The sequence below is a fragment of the Piliocolobus tephrosceles genome, chromosome 5, assembly GCF_002776525.5.
Source record: "Piliocolobus tephrosceles isolate RC106 chromosome 5, ASM277652v3, whole genome shotgun sequence".
Taxonomy (NCBI): Eukaryota; Metazoa; Chordata; class Mammalia; order Primates; family Cercopithecidae; genus Piliocolobus; species Piliocolobus tephrosceles.
The window spans coordinates 126,838,769-126,858,377 of NC_045438.1; the positions used below are offsets into that span (position 1 = coordinate 126,838,769).

The 19,609-nt window shown below is 42.1% G+C and overlaps 1 protein-coding gene across 2 annotated transcripts in view; it reads left to right on the top strand.

Annotated features, from left to right (window-relative positions):
* Positions 1 to 2,243: 2,243 nt before the first annotated feature.
* Positions 2,244 to 19,609, top strand: part of USP49 (ubiquitin specific peptidase 49) — a 115,257-nt gene continuing 97,891 nt past the window's right edge. For both annotated transcript variants that reach the window (XM_023212789.3, XM_023212790.1), the window contains exons 1-2: positions 2,244 to 2,744; positions 6,198 to 6,279. The gene's annotated coding sequence lies outside the window, so the exon portion shown is untranslated. The remainder of the gene's footprint in view (positions 2,745 to 6,197; positions 6,280 to 19,609) is intronic.

The following is a 19,609-nucleotide window of genomic DNA, read 5'->3' on the forward strand; positions in this document are numbered from 1 at the left end:
ACCTGGGAGGCAGAGGTTGCAGTGAGCCGAGATCGCACCATTGCACTCCAGCCTGGGCAAGAAGAGTAAAACTCCGTCTCGGAAAAAAAAAAAAAAAAAGAAAAGAACATGTCTGCCAGATATCCAGTGAACAACTACAGTCTATTAGCTGTTCTTTCAAATAAAAATGGTGTTCCATGAAGAAAGCTATTAACTCAACTCCAAACTCAAATTACAAAAGTGCTTTTTCTCAAGACAAATGTTGTACTTAAAAGTGCTTGATGCATACATACATACATTTAATCATATAAACACGTGTACTTAAAGTAATTTTTATTGTCTTCATCGAAGACCTCTTAAATGAAACAGGTGTTTTTTTTTTTTTTTTTTTTTGAGACAGAGTCTCACTCTGTTGCCCAGGCTGCAGTGCAGTGGTGCGATCTCAGCTCACTGAAACCTCTGCCTCCCAGGTTCAAGTGATTCTCCTGCCCCAGCCTCCTGAGTAACTGGGATTATAGGCACGTGCCACCACACCCAGCTAATGTCTGTATTTTTAGTAGAGACAAGGGTTTCACTATGTTGACCAGGCTGGTCTCAAATTCCTGACCTCAAGTGATCCACCTGCCTCGGCCTCCCAAAGTGCTGGGATTACAGGTGTGAGCCACTGTACCCGCCTGGCCTGAAACAGGTGCTTTTTTTTTTTTTTTTACTGTAGCAGTGAAGAATACCTTGACCTCTAGTACAGCTTGGTGCAGTTGCCTTGATTGTGCTAAGGCAGTAGTTTTACCTATTGCTACTTTTGTATCATTGTGCAAATGTCATCACAGTGACAATGCAGATAATGTCTTAGTATTATTAGGAAAATCATTTTGACCTCAGGCACTCCACTATCCCCCCAGCCCAAAGGGTCTCAGATCCCTAGGGCTTTCCAGGCCACACTTTTTAAAAAAATGTATTTATTTTTTTGAGATGGAGCCTCACTCCATTGCCAGGCTGGAGTGCTGTGGCGCGATCTCAGCTCACTGCAACCTCCAACTCCCTGGTTCAAGCGATTCTCCTGTCTCAGCCTCCTGAGTAGCTGGGATTACAGGCATGCACCACCACATCCAGTCAAACCGAATTTCACCATGTTGGTCAGGCTGGTCTTGATCTCCTGACCTCGTGATCCACCTGCCTCAGCCTCCCAAAGTGCTGGGATTACAGGCGTGAGCCACCACACCCAGCTTCCGGGCCACACTTTTGAGAACACTGATCTAATACATGCTCACAGCACTGAGAAACTTTTCCTCCTGTATTGCTATTCTGGGAGCATCCCTTCCATTAGAAGTTTTAAGTGGCTCCCAAATTCTTCACTCAGCAAAAGCACCTTGTTATGGAACTAACATTGAATAAGTAACAATCTTTCTTCTCCAAGATTTTTCTTGGGGATTGCTGAGTAAGGGAATAAGACAGATAATTAGAGTTATAATGTAAGAATTCCTTAAAAAGAATTATGTTAACTGTGATGGACGAGAGCGAGCTAAATTCTGAATCTAACTCTGAGGTGTTGAACCTCATGAAACACTCCACTTCCTCTCCTTCTATCAAACCTCTTTTAAAAGTGCAAGTTATTAATAAATTGCCTTCACAGCGTCTGGTCCAGGCATTGTTTCCCCCCTCCTATTGTGTGTGGGTTGTTTTTTGTGCTTACCTAGTTCTCCTATTTACAGGTGTGTAACTTGAGCCACCAACGTAGCTAATGTGTGTTTATTTTACTTGTCCTTATATTTAAATGTAAGTCTTTATCTGCCTTAGCTATGTGTTGGATGTTGAGATTGTTGATCTTATTTTGGGAGACTCCCATCCTCCCCCCCAACCCCGCAAGTAGTTTCAAGACAGTGCACCTAGGAGACTGCTTAGGAACCAAGCCTTTTGTAGCTTAGGTGCTGTTCTATTTCCCAACGGTGTCCATCCCCATCCCTCCAGAAAGAAGTCCTTAGGACCAGTACCAACTCAGTCTGGTTTACTTCCCAAGCTCTACAATTTGCTGAACTTCATCAGTGCCGGCAGCGATCCTCTAACTTGGGAATTTCCATAAAACGGCTGAATCTCTCTTGGGTCATCAGTGGCAAAAGCCAGACACGTGCTCGCCCGCCTGGGAGCCAATAGTAACTTTTGCTGCTGCCTCCGGAAACCCCACGGTTTGCGGGCTGCTGCTTTAGGAACAACACAGAAATAACGTCTTTTAACAGAACAAAACAAAACATATGGACGGGATGGTGAGAAAGCCTTTTTCCTTCGCAGTGGGGAGAGGTGTTAAAGGTGAACCCAAAAAAATATGGGAAACTCATGTAAAATACCTTTACAGTTACCCGGGAAGAAGGGGGCGGAGATGGGCTCGGGAGCGTCTCTGGCCCTTTAAGAAGGAGGGACAGACATAACAGTCTGTACCTTTAAGAGTCTCTTTGTCTGGAAACCTTCTTATTTACCCTCCTGTGCTTCAACCAAACTTCGACCAGTCATTCACAACGCCCCCCTACGCAGCCGCTCCTTACGCTAGGCTCAAAGCGGCCGTGCGTTTGTGGCTGACCCTAAACTTTGCGCCTACGACGCGAACCCTCGGAAAGGGTGCCGGTGCCGGGGTCGCGGCCCAGCGCTGCGCCGTTGGCGCAATGCAGGGCCCCAGGGGCGGGGCTCCAGCGGGCGGGCCAATAGGCGGGCAGGGGGCGGGGCCGCGTTCGGTTGTCTCGCGCCCTGGTGACAGCTCGCGCGTGCTGATGATGGCGGTAAATAGAGGGGGCCAGGGGAGGGGACGGAGGCGGTGGGGAGGCGGCAAAGTGGGTAGCTCCAGGGGGTAGGGGGGACGGGGGCCGGGGAGGCCGCGACGGCCAGGGAGCCCATTCTAAGACTCGGAGGCGGGGATAGGAGTCTCCGGCTCACTAACCCTCCCCTTTAAAGAAGCAAAATCCTCACACACCGGGTGAGGGGCGACAAAGGCAGCGCGCGCCTTGCGGGCGGGAGGAGCTGCGGTAGGGGGCGGGACCGCGGCGCCGGCGGGCTGGGGGCGCCCAGGGCGGGGGCGGCGGGAAACGAGAGCCGGGAGTCGGGGCGCGCCGGCGTCTTATTTTGGCGGGGTGGGCGACGGCTAGGTTGGGGCAAAAGCCTTGAAGGGAGAGGGAAAGGAAGGCTTGGGGGCGATGGGGGGAACCGGGTTGAGAATGAGATGAGGAGGATTAAGGGGAGAAAGGGTTAGAAGCTAGGGAGAGGAGGAGTGAGAAAAAGCCAGCCAAGGAGGTAGGAAGGAGGCAAAAGCCAGGGTGGTGGGCGTTAAGGAAGCCGGGCAGGGAATGAGGTTAGGGCTGGGAAAAGGGATCGTGGGGTTAGGTGTAAGAGCAGGGGTTTGAAGGGGAAAGCTTCGTAGGGGGTGGTGTTCGGGTGAGGGGTACCGGGGTAAGTGTTGGAAGTGGAAGACAAGGAGGGGCAGAGCTGGAGTAATAGTTGGGAGTAGGAAAGAGAGAGTGATTAAGAGCCAGACGTGACAAGGGTGTGAACTAGTGCGGAGCGAGATGAGCTGAAGGACTAGGACCAGCGGTGTGGTGGGAACTGCTGGCGAGGTTCTGAGAAAGGAATGGGTTAGTGGGTGGGCGATGGATGTAAATTCTGTAAAGTGAGGGGGGGCAAATGAGACCTGGATTGGAACCAGGTGGAGTCCGGAATAAGAGTGTGGTGGAAGGGCGAAAGGAAACAGTTAAGGAATGGGTGTCTGTAGGACAATTCTGGGAGCAGAAAAGCTGAAAGGAGACTAGAGTTAGGGTGTAAGAAGTGATGGCCATCTGGGACCAGGATAACTGGGGAATTACGTTAATTGAAGAGGTTCAGCAAGATCCAAGGTGAAAACAGTGAGGTGAAGAGACAAGGCTAAAAGCAAATGGTGAGAGGAGCAGGAAGAGATGGGCCCCAGGATTTAAAGGATGAGATGGGAAGTAAGGGAAGAGAAGGGGGCTAAGGGAAGCTCGGGGAGTCCTGATGGATGTAGAACTGGGGTAGACTGCACGGGGGTGGGAATCGAATGTGCGTGTTGTGGGGAGTTGCTCCGGAAGGTCTGCAAGGGTCAGGGTAGAAATGCTGTAGTGAAAGATCAAGTGTAAGAGAGCCTTTGGTGCAGAAGAGAAGGAACCATGGTGAGTGAAAGGGGACCTAGAGACAGGGGTAAAGACTAAAAAGTAAGGGCAGAGGTGGGGGGTGCAGGAAAGGAATTCTTTGTTGAGGAGAGAACTGTGTGTTGAAACTGTGAATCCTTTTGTCCCTAAACGTAGGAAATTCCAGAAACCTCTTTCTCTCTTCAGGGAATCTTGAATCCACTTCCACCCTTCATTGCTTTTGATTTGACTTTCCTGTACACTTTGAAGAAATGAGACTCATTTTGATTTGATTTTTTTCTTGTATGGATGATAAAGCATAAACTCTGGGTGTTGAAAACCTCTGCATTTCACTAGTGTTGTGATATTGCGGGGAAAGGGTGTGCTTATTTAGAGTGTACTCGAGTGATGTGATAGTTCTGGTGTTGTAGGAGTGCTGTACTTGACAAGTGCTGGGCTGTGTTTTATGGACAGCATTTTCATTTTCCATGGAGAACACACTGTTGTTGGGATAGAGAAAGATGATAATCTGTTTGTTTTGATTAATCAACCAGGTTTCTGCTTATCGTTTTCAGTGGCTGGGGAATGTTAAGAAGTCATTTCAGAGAAAGGCAAATAACCAACCAAGGAAGTTTACTGGAGGGGAGATTTAAATCAGAGCTGAGGGCTTTGAGTTCCTGAGCTGCCTTTAGCTTTGTGTGGGACGTTTCATGCTGTAGTTGGTAACCCACCCATTTAACAAAATGGAATAAAGAAAGGGAGAATTGTAGAGTAGTGGAGGATTTTAGAGTGGCAGACTTATTTTTTAGGATAAATAAATTTATGAGTAATTTTGATGGAAAAACATCTCTACAAGATAATATTGCACGCTGGGTCTTTGGACAGCTCCACTGCCTTTCGTGTTTTATGGTTGTGAATAAAGAAGGCCAGATTAATACTAATTTTCTAGAAGCTTTTGATTTTTAAGACACCTTTAGAAATGAAAAGGAAGATAAGAAATTTGGGGCAAAATTTGAATTATTCTTACTTAGAATTTTGTTTTAATGATTTTATTCAGAAGCTTTTACATTTAGCTAAGAATATGAATGAATATTTGTTTTGCATTTGATGGTGCCAAAGGATAGCATATAATTTACTTAGGGAAAAATGCAAACAGTTGTTGAGAATCTTGTTTGGGGTTATTTCATTATGTACACTCAGATGCACAAAGAGACTTTTTTATTTTCAAAGTTGTATAAATTTTGGATTGACACTCTTGCTGGTGTTTGTATAAATAGCAAAGATTAGGTTTATGACATTCATAATAGTTAACAAAGATTATATTTTGATTTGTGGATTTGAGTAACAATGGTTATTAATGTATATGAATAATTTAGAAAACTTTCTGCATTCAGCTACTGTGTTAGTGGCATAGTATTTAGTTTGTGGTTTGTTTCCTGGGTTGTATTAAGCAAGTGTTCAAGGTGACTAGATGTATTTAGCAATTTAACAGAGGATTTTGGTAAAAATTACTATTTTTGCCACTACATTTTAAAAGGATTAGTTTGATACGTTGACTTCCAAGATTAAGAGTAACTTTGATATGAGGCACTTGTTTCAGTGAGATGTGTGTGCATATTCTCTTTATAGATGTGTTTGGGCTGGCATTAGTAGTAGGATGTACTCTATTGCCATGTTTATAATGTAATTGTAATTGTTTTATGCTCAATATCTTTATATAATCGATTATAGACTTATTTGATATTGGTAAAGAAGAAAATATAAACTGTAAGATCAGCCAAGGGAAAGAGTGAGTCCTGCCTTTTGTTTCTGTAGGCAGCGGCCTTAGTGTGCTAAACCAGAGCCTCATTGTCAATGGTTATTTCTCAGTCGCTATTTCTAAAATTGAAAATGGATTTTTAAAAATTGAGATAATGCTGTTTATCAGTAAGGACTCTAATGATAAATTTAAGCTTTATTTTCATTTGTTCGTCAAGTACAGTTCTACCCAATTTAACTTTATTTTGGTTATAATCTTATTTGCTAGGCAAAAGCTTTTAAATTTTAATTTTTAGATTTATTAGGTTGTACATAATTAAATGTTTTCCTGGTTAATTGTAGATTCTTTGGATGGGAAGAGACCTTGAAAGGACCTCTAGTTTATCCAGCAACTCCAGTCAATATCCCACTTAAATAATTCCAGGTAGATAAAAATTTATCCTATTTTTTAAAACAAATCTTCAGCAGTAATGTGGTAACCTCTAGATAATCTTTGCAAGCATTTAATAATTTATCTATCAGGAGAGTCTGCCTTCTCTCTAACCAGCACATGTTTAATGCTATATATTTGTTTGTTTCCTCTTGCCCCATTCTCAATTTTTGAGTAAAAAAATCTGTGTACTTTTGTATTTATAAGACCTTAGTTCTTCATAAACTTAATAATAGTAGCCAGCACACATATAATGCTTTTGTGCCAGATTCTTCTGTAAGCACTGCAAATTGTAACTTGTATACTCCTCAATAGCAATCCTATGAGGTAGGTACTATTACTGTTCTCATTTTACAGGTGATGAAATAGAGTGTCCTTGAGATTAAATGATTTGTCCAAGATTATACTCAGACATTCCTGCAAGTATTTATTTGGTAGTTAATTATCTTATATTACAAATAATACTATGTTTTGTTAAATAGTAACCCAGTGATACATTTAATCTTTATTTTAGTTCAAAAGTTAGAGTTCTAAGTGGTGGGATGGGATTCCAACCTTTGCATTTTGCCAGCAGAGTCTGTGCTTTGGTTTTACCTCTGGTTTGCCTGTTGTGAAGTTCTCCCTCACCGTGCTCTTCTTCAGATTCAACGCTTAACAAGTCTTGTTTGCCAATCTTTAAAAATTATCCCTGTAGTCCTGTTACTAACCTTTTATCCGTTCCTTTCTAGATGGGGAAACTGGGGTAAACACTGTAACGATTATGTATAATGTAAAGATTACATCAAGGTTCTTGCATGCTTCTATTTTTTCATTCCAAAATTGTATTTACAAAACAACCCCACACCAATAAAAAAATGCCTTATTGCATTGCAGATTACGCATCCAGAAAACTGCCCTGTACTTGTTATATACTATGACATGTTTACAGTTGAAAGATTATTGTTGTTTGAAGAAAAATGAGTTTTTTTCTGACTTCAGATTTCAGTGCAAATATACATAAGCAAAACCTGGTTATACCCTCACTAAATTTTTACTGTTTTCTCTTTATGTGTGCCTAAGTGATATACCAATTCCCCCATACATTATTATTGTTATTATTATTTTTGAGACAGAATTTCGCTCTTTTGCCCAGGCGAATGCAGTGGGGCCATGTCAGCTCACTGCAGCCTGTACCTCTCTGGGACTATAGATGTGCGCCATCACACCTGGCTAATTTTTGTATTTTTTGTAGAGACAAGGTTTTACCATGTTGCCCAGGCTTGTCTCGAACTCCTGGGGTCAAGCGATCCGCCCACCTTAACCTCCCTAAGTGCTGGTATTACAGGTGTGAGCCACTGTGCCTGGCTCCCCTATACTTTAACTGGTTAAGTAAATTGATCCAGTCTTTTTTTTTTTTTTTCTTTTTTGAGATGGAGTACTGCTCTATAGCTTAGGCTGGAGTGCAGTGGCGCCATCTTGGCTCACTACAACTTCCGCCTCCCAGGTTCAAGTGATTCTTCTGCCACAGCCTCCCTAGTGGCTGGGATTACAGGTACCCACCACCACACCCAGACAAGTTTTTATATTTTCAGTAGAGACAGGGTTTCACCTTGTTGGCCAGGCTGCTCTCAAACTTCTGACCTCGAACTCCTGACCTCAAGTGATCTCCCGAAGAGTTAGGATTACAGGCGTGAGCCACCGTGCCCAGCTGATCCACCCATTTAAAAAAAATAATTAACAATTACTGAGTATTTACTAGGTGTCCAGCATTAACTGAGTATGTGAACTGTTTGAAACTTGAAACAGCCCTATGAGAGAACTTCTGTTGTTAATACTCTTATTTTTTGGTGACTGTTGATTTTATTACAATTTTTTAAATGTATGGAAAAGTTGCAAAAATGATACAAGAAATTCTGTATACCCTTACTCAGTTTTACCAATTTTTTTTCATTTTGCCCCATTTGCTTTATCATTTTCTCTCACTTGAGTATTTTTAAACAAGTCAGATTGAAGAAGATGGCATATGAAGACCTTAATTTAATTTAATTTAATTTTATTTTTTTTTTATTTTTTTTATTTTTTGTTTGTTTTGTTTTGTTTTTTGAGACGGAGTCTGGCTCTGTCTCCCAGGCTGGAGTGCAGTGGCTGGATCTCAGCTCACTGCAAGCTCCGCCCCCCGGGTTTACGCCATTCTCCTGACTCAGCCTCCGGAGTAGCTGGGACTACAGGCGCCCACCATGTCGCCCGGCTAGTTTTTTGTATTTTTAGTAGAGACGGGGTTTCACTGTGTTAGCCAGGATGGTCTCCATCTCCTGACCTCGTGATCCGCCCGTCTCAGCCTCCCAAAGTGCTGGGATTACAGGCTTGAGCCACTGTGCCCGGCGAAGACCTTAATTTTAAAGAAGAAAAAGGGAGAATGTTTTGAGTATTTCAGAAAGTTTGGTTTGTATTTGATTTCAGTCAAATACTTGAAGCAAAGGAATCTCAAGATTGGGTTTAGAATGGACTTTGTGTTTTTATGGTCTTGTCTCCAGTACATTCTGAGATTCTTTTACTTGTGAATGATGGGTTTTCAGGTCTCTCCCATTAGAAAAAACTCTATCATAGTGTACCCGTCTGTTGGGAACCTCTTTAGCATGTGGCGTGGTGTGCTCATGCATGGATGTGTCCTCAGGACATGCTAGCTATGGAGGGATGGGTGATTATTGTGTGAGAAACAGGAGCCATGGGGCCTTTCAACACCACAACCAAGAAATATTTAGGTGAAATACATATTTTAAAGACTCTTATGTAGCTTCAAGGAGCTGGAAAAGATCAAAGTACAAAATGTACTGCTTTAAGAATATTGGTTGGCTGGGTGTGGTGGCTCACACCTGTAATCCTAGCACTTTGGGAGGCTGAGGCAGGTGGATCCCTTGGGGCCAGGAGTTTGAGAATAGCCTGGCCAACATGGTAAAGCCCCACCTCTACTAAAAATACAAAAATTAGTCAGACATGGTGGCATGTGCCTGTAATCCCAGCTACTCGGGAGACTGAGGCAGGAGAATCGCTTGAACCTGGTAGACAGAGGTTGCAGTGAGCTGAGATCAAGCCACTGCACTCCAGCCTGGTCAACAGAGCGAGACTCTGTCTCGAAAAAAAAAAGAACATTGCTTGGGATTAATACAAATAGGTTTGCCATATGATGAGGGGATGAATGGAAGTATCTTAATATTTTGTTACCTTCCCCCCAAATAAACTTAAATTTTGGGAGTCTTTTCTGTTGTTGTCACATAAGGAAATTTAACTGACTCCCTTCCCATCATTTAATCTTCATTAAAATGATGGCCTGTCTTACTCGATAAACTTGTGACCTGAAGGAGGTCCTCTCAGTTTAAGTGGAAGGAATATTAACTATATTCTGACAAATGTAAAATACGGCACTTGTGCCTGGGCGCAGTGGCTCACACCTGTAATCCCAGCACTTTGGGAGGCTGAGGCAGGCAGGCGGATCACTGGAGGTTGCGAGTTCGAGACCAACCTGACCAGCATGGAGAAACCCCGTCTCTACTAGAAATACAAAATTAGACGGGCGTGGTGGCGCTTGCCTGTAATCCCAGCTACTCGGGAGACTGAGGCCAGAGAATTGCTTGAACCAGTCAGGCGGAGGTTGCGGTGAGCCGAGATTGTGCCATTGTACTCCAGTCTGGGCAACAAGAGTGAAACTGTCTCAAAACAAAACAAAACAAACAAACAAAAAAATGGCACTTGTGGGCTTCTTTTCCTTTTTCCGCCCTCTTTAAGCAGTTATCAAAGCTGTGAAATATAGCTCTTTGTTAAAGCTGATGGTAGGCCAGGCACGGTGGCTCACACCTGTTATCCTAGCACTGGAGGCTGAGGCAGTTGGATCACTTGAGGCCAGAAGTTCAAGACCAGGCTGGCCAACATGGTGAAATCCTGTCTCTACTAAAAATACAAAAATTAGCTGGGCATGGTGGTGCATGCCTGTAATCCCAGCTACTTGGGTGGTTGAGGAACACGGTTTGCTTGAACCCGGGAGGCAGAGGTTGCAGTGAGCTAAGATTGTGCCACTTCATTCCAGCCTGGATGACAGAGTGACACTCCGTCTCAAAAAAAAAAAAAAAAAAGCTAATTGTAATAATTAAAAACACTCCCCTTTCATAAAGATGAAAAAATTACAGATTGTTTGGAAAGCATTCTTTCTAGTCATGTGTTATTGTTTTGGAGACATGGACTATTTTTAAAGACTATAATACTATCCCTTTTCCATTCACATGTTAATAGAAGTCTGGAAAGTAAGGCATTCTCCTGAAATTTTCAGGGTTTTTTATTATATGTCAAGTTGTAAACAGCATTCTGTGACAGGTATTTTCTCTCTTTGTCTTTTATTGAGCTAATTAGTGATTTACACTCTTGTAGCATCTCTTCCAGCTTTACTGTGTGAAAATGTCTGCTACTCTGTGCCTTCTATGCAGCCAGGGCTGGCAAATGATTGAGGGCAGATGTTGGTTAGCACATCAGAAGGATCAGGGATAAAATTCATTTTTCTTTTGTGTTTTTAAAGATATGTTTTAAAGGCTTTTGTCTATGTCTTTGCCCCACTCCATTATCCCCTACCCTCATTCAAATAGGAATGTTATGACCTCCGTAACCCAGAGCTACTGTTCTTGATTCAGTTTTGGATTGTTTTCTATCCTGTTCCCCACCCCCACCGAAACGTTGTGTCGTGGGATTTAGGGAGGATTAGCACGGCAGTCTGGCATAGTTTAGAGCCCAGGAAGCTGGTCTTCACTGCTCCCTCCCATCATCAGAATACAGAGCTTTCAGTCATTGTCTTTAGAACCCAGCAGTGCTTCTCTTGCTGGGCAAGTTGCATGAAAGATGGGAGGGCAGCACTGTTGCTAGTGAGTTAGAAGGATACTTTTGTATGATGCTCGTATCTTTCCAAAGGAAGGATAGGCTCTGCTGTTGTGTTAGCTTTTTCAAAATGCAGCAGAGAATGGCAAAAAGATAATTTATAGCTTGGCTTTAGCATTGTGTCGCATTGGTGTCCTGCTCTTTCCTGCCTCCTGCTCTTTCAGTCTCTAACATGGGAAAGATGTGTAGGATATGTCATGTGCTCACTTGGATGGACCATGTGGGTGCATTAAAATAGCAAGAGCTTTGACTTTGAAATAAAGTCTTTAAGGATCAATTTGTTTTGTAGATATAAATTGTAGTTGAAAATGAAAGGAAGAGTAGATAGGGGTTTGCTGATTTATCAGCTTTTTTTGAGACAGAGTCTCACTCTGTGGCCCAGGCTGGAGTGCAGTGGTGCAATCTCGGCTCACTGCAACCTCCATCTCCCGGATTCAAGTGATTCTCCTGTCTTAGCCCCCAGGGTAGCCAAAACTACAGGCAGGCACCACCATGCCCGGCTAATTTTTTGTATTTTTAGTAGAGATGGAGTTTTGCCATGTTGGCCAGGTTGGTCTCAAACTACTAACCTCAGGTGATCTGCCCGCCTCAGCCTCCCAAAGTGCTGGGATTACAGGTGTGAGCCACCACGGCCGGCCTTGATTTATCAGTTTTGAGCCCAGACCTTTCTAGAATGCCAGGTAATTTATGGTACTTATTTTTGCAGTTATGGATACTAACTTATCAGGACAATAAGGTCAAAGTCCTTGTTAAAGCTAATTAGATTCTACTTGACAAAAATTGGAGGTAGCCACAAAGAAAATCAGGTAAGAAAATGTATGAATTGCTCAATTCAGCCATCATTACTAATAGCTTTATGATCATAGACATCTAGCCCTTGACAGCGAATCAGCATTTATGAACAGAGGTCATCTCATTTATGTAGGCATTCATAGAGTATGTAGGACTGTATTAATGTTATGTTTTTATAAATCAGAATGCCAAGAATATCCCTATAGATGGTCATTGCTTAACATTTACATCTTTCACTCTCCTTTTTTATGTTCTGATAACAATCACCTGAATCAATTGTATGCTTATGGCTATACACTGATTGCATGCTTGTATCTAAAAGAGGTCAAAGGTCAGGTTAAAAACATTGCATATAAAAAAGTAAAATATGGTCAACTGATTAGAGGAGGGGTCTTATAAGTAAAGATGAGAAAGCAAACATATCACTGTGGAATTGAATATACTCTTAAAAGAAATATTTTAGAAATGTGTGACATAACGGCCGGGCACGGTGGCTCACGCCTGTAATCCCAGCACTTTGGGAGGCCAAGACGGGCAGATCACGAGGTCAGGAGATCGAGACCATCCTGGCCAACATGGTGAAACCCCCGTCTCTGCTAAAAATACAAAAAATTAGCCAGTTGTGGCGGACGCCTGTAGTCCCAGCTACTCGGGAGGCTGAGGCAGGAGAATGGTGTGAACCCAGGAGGCGGAGCTTGCAGTGAGCCGAGATTGAGCCACTGCACTCCAGCCTGGGTGACAGAGTGAGACTCCGTCTCAAAAAAAAAAAAAAAGGAATGTGTGACGTAACTTGAAGAGCTTATAACAATGCATTTCAGGTGAAAGGTAAGTGTGCTTTAATGAAGACATCAGTCTCATCTGTGAGTGGCCTCATTGTCTACTCCATACTGAAAATCCCAAATTGGGCCCAGTGTGTAGTTTACCTTGTTATCCTAGCACATTGGGAGGCCCGTGGGAGAATCTCTTTTTTTTTTTTTCCTGAGGCGGAGTCTCACTCTGTCCCCCAGGCTGGAGTACAGTAGTGCGATCTTGGCTCACTGCAGCTTCCACCTCCTGGCTTCAAGCCATTCTGCCTCAGCCTCCTCAGTAGCTGGGACTACAGGTGCACACCACCACGCCTGGCTAATTTTTGTATTTTTAGTAGAGACAGGATTTCGCCTTGTTGGTCAGGTTGGTCTCGAACTCCTGACCTCAAGTGATCCACCTGAGTGGGAGTGATTGCTTGAGCCCAGGAGTTCAAGGTTACAGTGAGATATGATTGTGTGCTGACACTCAGTAATCTAAATCTGATTGCAATTTTAGAGCCTTATAGGCAGATGTTGTCCTACTACTGGTTGCTATTATTTTCCTTTACCAGTATTATCATGTATACTAGCTAACATTTGGAACTTGTGGCCTTTCATTAGGAGACATCTAAAAAGGGGTGAACAAGTAATTTTTTTTTTGAAAATGTTATTCTCAGTGCCCAGGGATTATGGAATAGACGTGTCACTCTACACTGAATGCGTTAATCAGTTTTTGTTAGCAGCATGGCATAATGAGCATATTAACTACAACACCTACGTTGGCAGCCAGCAATCTGCTTGTGAAATCTTTTAGAAAACAGAAATCTGGTGAGAAGTGTTCCTGAGCAGTTGAAATATTGTCGGGTGCAGAGGGAGGGCATTACATAGGACAAATGAAATAGAAAAAATTTATCCTCCAAAAAGTAGTTGTTTCACCGCTGAAAGCCATGAGGAAAGGCATTTTATCTGTGGATTGAGATGTGGCTGTCCAATTTACGTTGGACTTATAGAGTTCTTTTTGTATTTTGATTTTTCATTTAACTTTGTCATTTAAACAACTTCAAGGTACATTTCTATTTGATGAAAAAAGTTTTGTAAAACATTTTAAGGACGGTGAGTTTCTCATTTTTTAGTATATATTATATACTACTGTAAGTTGTTTTTTCCTTCCACTTCCAATTAAAACATATCTGATGTAAAAAAATACCTTCAGAAATAAGAAGTTTCTATTTAAGCAGAGTTCTTGGCACTTAAGAGGTGTTCAGTAAGTTTTTATGGAATAAATTAATGTATGCATGAATGAAAAATGTCATTCTGAATTTGGACTTCATACTCCTGTAATTTGGGTACAGTGTAGCATTGGTGTTCAAAGGCTTTCCGTTCAGCCCTCATTCCCATGTCTATTTTCCTCCCCACCTCACAGTCACACGCTCTAATGTGTTTGGTATGTCCTTGATTCTGTATGCATCTTTGTAAAATACTTACTGATTCTTTTGGTATATGTATTTTTAATTACAAAATTGCTCATTACACTACACTGTTGTAGAATTTGGCTATAGAATTCTCCTTGTAGAAATGCTCTAGATCTTACTCTGGTTTTTACTTTTTTCAGTGAGCACTATGTTTTAAGATCTATGTATGAGCCGGGCATGGTGGCTCATGCCTGTAATCCCAGCACTTTGGGAGGCCGAGGCGGGCAGATCATGAGGTCAGAAGTTCGAAACCAGCCTGGCCAGCATGGTGAAACCATGTCTCTACTAAAAATACAAAAAATTAGCTGGGTGTGGTGGTATGTGCCTGTGGTCCCAGCTACTCGGGAGGCTGAGGCAGGAGAATTGCCTGAACCCAGCAGGCGGAGGTTGCAATGAACCAAGATTGCACCACTGTACTACAGCCTGAGTGACAGGGTGAGACTCCGTCTCAAACAAAACAAAACAAAACAAAACAAAAAAAACTGTTAATGTGGATGTAGATTTAGCTAATTGCTTCTAGCTGCAGCATAGTATTCCGTGGTGTGCATCTATTCCCATAGTGATGGGCACCTAGGCTACCGTAAACAATGCTACCAGTAACAGTCTTGCACATGTCCATTATGGACATGTTTGAGAATTCTCAGGGACACAGACCCAGGAGTAGCATTGCGGCATAAGTACTGTGAGGCTGTTGAATGGTTATATAAGCTAATAACAACAAGCATTGTGCTCCTATAACCGCCCCCCCCAACACTTGGTATTGTCCACATTTCTAATTGTGACCTTTTAGTAATGTCTCATTTTAATTTTTATTTTGTTTATTTATTTATTTTGAGATGGAGTATCACGCTGTCACCCAGGCTGGAGTGCAGTGGCACGATCTTGGCTCACTGCAACCTCTGCCTCCTGGGTTAAAGCTATTCTCCTGCCTCAGTCTCCTGTGTAGCTGGGTTTACAGGTGTGTGCCACCATACCTGGTTAATTTTAGTAGAGATGGGGTTTCACCATGATGGCCAGGCTGGTTTCGAACTCCTGCCTGACCTCAGGTGATCCACCTGCCTTGGTCTCCCAAAGTGCTGGGATTATAAGCGTGAGCCACTGTGCCCGGCCTTTTTTTTTTTTTTTTTTTTTTTTTTTTTGAGACAGAGTCTCACTCTCCCAGGCTGGAATGGGATCTCCGGTGGTGAGAATCTCAGCTCACTGCAACCTCCATCTCCTGGGTTCAAGCAGTTCTCCTGCCTTAGCCTCCCGAGTAGCTGGGATTACAGGCGTGTGCCACCACACCCAGCTAATTTTTTTGTAATTTTAGTACAGACAGGGTTTTGCCATGTTGGCTAGGCTGTTTAATTTTTATTTCTAGTTACCAGCGAGTTTAATAATTTCTTCAATTCTAGTTAGCCATTTTCCTTTGCCTCTTCATATCCTTTGTTTCCCGTATTTTTCTTGTTGATTTATAGAACTCCTTAATATATATAATATTTCTTAAATCCCTGGTTGCTTTTGGACCATATAAATATCATCTTCTGGGGTGTCATCTATTAACTTTGCCTAGGTGTTTTTTGTTTTTTGGTTTTTTTGAGACGGAGTCTTGCTCTGTTGCCCAGGTTGGAGTACAGTGGTGTGATCTTGGCTCACTGCAACCTCTGCTTCCCGGGTTCAAGCAATTCTCCTGCCTCAGCCTCCTGAGTAGCTGGGACTACAGGCATGTGCTACCACACCCAGCTAATTTTTTGTATTTTTAGTAGAGATGGGGTTTCACCGTGTTAGCCAGGATGGCCTTGATCTCCTGACCTTGTGATCTGCCTGCCTCGGACTCCCAAAGTGCTGGGATTACAGGCGTGAGCCACCGCACATGGCTGCCTTGGTGTTCTTTATTGAATGGAAATTCTTGATTTTGATATAGACACATCCATCATTTTTTAGCTTACTGTATTTGCCTTATTACTGCTTCTTAGACTTAGATCATCCAGATTGTCTCCCTAAATTTCTTTTAGCTTTATGGCTTTACATTTCCCCTTAAGTTTTTAAAGTATATAGAGCAATCTTTAGATGTGGTATAAGTTGGATCCAGCCTTATTTTTTTTTTATTTCCCAATACCATCTACTAAACTAGCTGAACTTTCCAGTTGATTTGTAGTAACACCCTTATTGTAAATCAAGTTGCTCACCTTTCTGTTCTATCTCATTGGTGTATTTATCTCGAAGTTTCTTAAAGGGGGCACAGTTAGTAGAGTAGGTATGTTTAGCACTGCAGGGCCTGTCCACTCAATGTCAGTAGTGTTGCCCTGTCATTGTGACATCCATGATGGCCCATGCATTTCCAGACACATCCTAGATGAGATCCTATACCATATCATGTTTATTACTGTGCCTTTCTAATATTTCTTAAGACATGGCAGGATGGATTCCCTCTCTTTGCTTTTTTTTTAAAAATTGATATAACTATCTGTGGATCTTTTTTTTTTTCCATAAATAGTTTAGATTTAGTTTTTCTAGTTTCCTCCCTCCCCAAAATGTCCCGTTATAATTTTGATTATTGAGATTATAATTTGATTTAGATTAATTTACCAAGATATGGCATCTTTTTACAAAGTTAAGTCAGTACATCCATGAGCTTGAAAGAATGAACATACTATTTTATTATTATTTAACTAGAGGAACTATTGGGTATGTATTATGTTTTGTAAGAGAATGGTGTATTTTCTCAAAGTTTAAAAAGGAAAGAAAGGCCGGGCGCGGTGGCTCAAGCCTGTAATCCCAGCACTTTGGGAGGCCGAGACAGGCGGATCACGAGGTCAGGAGATCAAGACCATCCTGGCTAACACGGTGAAACCCCGTCTCTACTAAAAATACAAAAACTAGCCGGGCGAGGTGGCGGGCGCCTGTAGTCCCAGCTACTCCGGAGGCTGAGGCAGGAGAATGGCATAAACCCAGGAGGCAGAGCTTGCAGTGAGCTGAGATCTGGCCACTGCACTCCAGCCCGGGCGACAGAGCGAGACTCCGCCTCAAAAAAAAAAAAAAAAAAAGGAAAGAAAACCATACTTTATGCAGAAGCATAAAGTATAATTTTCTTCCTGATTCCAGACTATGGAGCAAAAAAAAATTTTTTTAGCATTCAACTTGAAAGCTATGGAATATGCTACAGTTAAACCACCTTGCTAATCTATTCTCATTGTCTTCCTTTATGGTAAAAAGTGAGAGCAAATGTTTTTGCCAGAATGTGTTTTAGTTTAATTTTCAAAAATCCCTGGTCAAAATTAATCACTTATCAAAAAATATCAGGTCCAGCTATTTCCTCACTTACAGATTCCGTAGATGCCTTTTCTACCTGCCTGTCCATGCAGAGCCCAACATGTGATCAATAAGTGTGTTTTTGTTCCTTGATGCCGTCAAGCAAAACAAGAAGTATGGTTTTAACACTCATTGATTAGTAGTAGGTGATTATTACTTATGTTTAAAAATACCATATGATACCCCTCATTTTGCTATAAAAGGTCAATAGAAAATATAGGTGTTTTACTTTTTTAAGTATTTGGAGATAGAGAAAAGCATATATCCTAATTGAGAAGTCATTTTTTAGGTTTTAGAGACAGTGGGGCAGCAGATGTTTCAGATTTGAGTCCCATCATTATTCCGTAGTTTAAGTCTTTGGGAAAGAACAAGTGACTGATTCCACATGCTCCTTGCCTTGTTCTAACAGACTTGCAGTATTTGTGCTTTCCTTTCCTGAGGAAGCATTACAACTTTTTAAGTGTTTTCATTCTGCACCGAAATGTGATTCAGTCAAGTTGTTCTTTTGACTTTGGTTTAGCATCTGTTTGAATGAAAAAGGAATTTTAATTCATTAAGTGATTGACGTAGGTATAAACCATGAACCTTCTCCAGTGACATCATAATATATTAAATATTCTTCTTTTTCTCTTTGCTGGTTTTATGACTATGATTTTTGAGTATCTATCAGCAAAAACATTATTTCCTGCCCTTAATTATTTTCAAAGAAAGCCACACATACCATTTGAGTTTTCCAAATACTTTTTGTTTTGCCTTGAAACTCAAACTTTTTTTTTTTTTTTTTTTGGTATTTAATGCCATATTTCTAAACAGTAGGCTTATGCTTACAAAAATCTGTGTAGGGGCTGCGCAGGGTGGCTCATGCCTGTAATCTTAGCACTTTGTGAGGCCGAAGTAGGTGGATCACGAGGTTAGGAGTTTCAGATCAGCCTGGCCAACATGGTGAAATCCCATCTCCACTAAAAATACGGCGTGGTGGCAGGCGCCTGTAATCCCAGCTACTTGGGAGGCTGAGGCAGGAGAATTGCTGGAACCTGGAAGACAGGTTGCAGTGAGCTGAGACCACACCACTGCACTCCAGCCTGGGCAACAGAATGAGACTCCATCTCAAAATAAAATAATAAAAAATAAATAAAATAAATAAAAATCTGTGTAGATTCTTTTCTAGACCTGCCCAGCTTTTATCCTGGGATCTACTTCTCTCATATCCTGGGTATTTCCTTTGCCTTCTTATGGAGAACCCCCTGTTTTCCTGGACTTGATATCTTTCTCCTTTGTTGTTTATATTTTAATTTGTGTGGAGCATGTCCCCCAGAAGTTTCTGAGAAAAAGGTACATGAGATGTAAATTTGTTTGGGATTCTGCATATATGAAAATGTCTTTATTTTCTTTTATACTTGATTTATAGTTTACCTGGGTATAGAATTCTAGATAAGAGAATATTTTCTATTTTCTCTGAGTTTATCAGGCATCACTCTATTGGCTTCTAGCTTCTGTTGCTGCTGATGAGAAGTCTGATGATGTTCTGATTCTTGACTATTTTTTTCCTCCCTGGAAATGTTCTGAAATTTTAATACAATTAGCCTCATTCTAGGCCTTGTTTTGTCTGTTATGCTGGACACTTGGAGGGCGTTTTCAATTTGGTAACAGACTTTTCAGTTCTGGGAAATTTTCTTGAATTCTTTTTTTTTTTTTTTGAGACGGAGTCTTGCTCTGTCTCCCAGGCTGGAGTGCAGTGGCGCAATCTCAGCTCACTGCAAGCTCTGCCTCCTGGGTTCACGCCATTCTCCTGCCTCAGCCTCCCGAGTAGCTGGGACTACAGGCGCCCGCCACCACACCACCAGGCTAATTTTTGTATTTTTTTAGTAGAGACAGGGTTTCACCTTGTTAACCAGGATGGTCTCCATCTCCAGACCTTGTGATCCGCCCGCCTCAGCCTCCCAAAGTGCTGGGATTACAGGCATGAGCCACCGCGCCCAGCCTGAATTCTTAAATTCTAACCAATCCCTTCCTTTTCCTCCTTGCCCCCCGTTTTCTCTGTTCTTCCTCTCGAACTCTTTTTTTTTTTTTTTTTTTTTTTTTTTTTTT